The following is a 1,862-nucleotide window of genomic DNA, read 5'->3' on the forward strand; positions in this document are numbered from 1 at the left end:
GCAGGGTCATGCTCCCTCCAGAAACTCTGGGGGAGAGTCTGTTTCTTGCCCCTTTCAGCTTTTAGTGAGGGTATGCTGGCATTCCTTGACTTGTTGCCACGTCATTCCAATCTCTGCCTCCAAAGTCCCATCACCTTCTCTTCTCTGTATATCAAATCTCCCTCTGCTTTCCTCTTACAAAAATTGCATTGTGTGGAATATTCCTCAGTCATAATGAAGAATGACTTTACGACACTTGCTGGTAAATGGAAGGATCCGGACACTATCATGCTAAGTGAAATAAGCCAGTCCCCAAAAAAAAACAAAGGTCGAATGTTCTCTCTGATACGTGGATGCTACACACAACAGGTGGCGGGAGAATCGAAGTTCAGTGGATTAGACAAAGGGGAATAAAGTGAAGGGGAGGGGAATGGGAATAGGAAAGACAGTGGAATGAATCTGACATAACTTTCTTATGTACTTATGTGAATACACCACAGTGAAGCTCAATATCGCACACATCCATAAGACTGGGATCCTAATTAGAATAAGATATACTCTGTGTTCATGTAAATAAGTCAAAATAAACTCTGTTGTCATGTATAACTAAAAGGAACAAAGAAAAAAATTTAAATTGCATTGTAGTTCAAATTAGGGCCACTAATCTTTCCATCATGAGATCTTTAATTATTTTTTTTTTCAGAGTAGAAATTAGAAGTTTATTAAAGGACAGCAGAAAAGACTTCTCCCGGAGGAAGAAGGGGACCCAAGAGGTGGAATCCCAAGATCTTTAATTATATCACCTCAAAAAGATACATTCTTAATGCATAGTAACATTTATAGGTTCCAAGGATTAGAACTTGGCATATTATTATGCTATTACATTAATATGTAATATATTAGTATATTCTTTAGTGTTTGTTGTTTAAATATTACATATTTATTTATTTTATTATGATTCAGTCCACTATGACAAATTATAAGCTTTTATTTACAAGTTAATGACAATAGCAACAATGAAACAGCTGTCCGGACCTTAATCGTGTTCATTAAACTATAAAAGGCTAACATTCTGATGAATCTCCCTTCTCTAATATCTCTCCTCATTTTTCCTTTAACCAACTTAATTACTTTAACCAACTTAACAACTCTTTGGGGTCATCTTAAAAGAAGTGGGATGTCCTAAGGTAATGTGCAGCTGGTCATTTAAATTCAGGGCCTCAGGATACTGTTTTTAATCTTCCCCTCGGTTCTCCCTTCAGCAAGGCTAACTTAACTCCCAGTGCTACCAGCCCCTTCCATCCTGTTGCATCAGTTTACCACCGTGCTTGTTCCAGCCTCCTTGTCAGAGCCACATGATGAAAGAGCTTCCGTACCTGATGCAAGACTCTGCTCCCTGGGTACCCTCATGCCTGAGCAAGTTGGCTCTCTGCCCCCGTGTGACAACCAGGCTGCCTAACTGAGGAACAGTCACCAGTCCCTGGAGCACCTGAGATCCTGACTTTGAAGGAGCCTTCAGGGCTTCACCTGTGAATCAGAAGGACTCTGCACACAGGTGGGATCACTAGGATAGAGAGCAAAGTAGAGGTAATGGACGATGGAGGAGGAAGGAAAAACAGAACTAAAATCCCAGCTTCCACTGACCTGCTTTCCGATCCTGATTTATCCTGGTTTATTCCAGCTCAAAAGCTGGATCTTCCAGAGACAGTCTGGAAGGTCTTGCCTAGGGAACACACAGTGCAGAGCCTTGGTGCTTCCGTTTTCTCGTGTGATTAAGCATTGAAAATGATGATTAATCTAGAGCTTCCAGGAGAAGTTGAGCTCACAACTTATCACCTTATCACATCTTAGCTCTTACTCATCCTCGCTCCGCCTCACCAGTA

This window comes from Ictidomys tridecemlineatus, chromosome 1 (assembly GCF_052094955.1).
Source record: "Ictidomys tridecemlineatus isolate mIctTri1 chromosome 1, mIctTri1.hap1, whole genome shotgun sequence".
Taxonomy (NCBI): Eukaryota; Metazoa; Chordata; class Mammalia; order Rodentia; family Sciuridae; genus Ictidomys; species Ictidomys tridecemlineatus.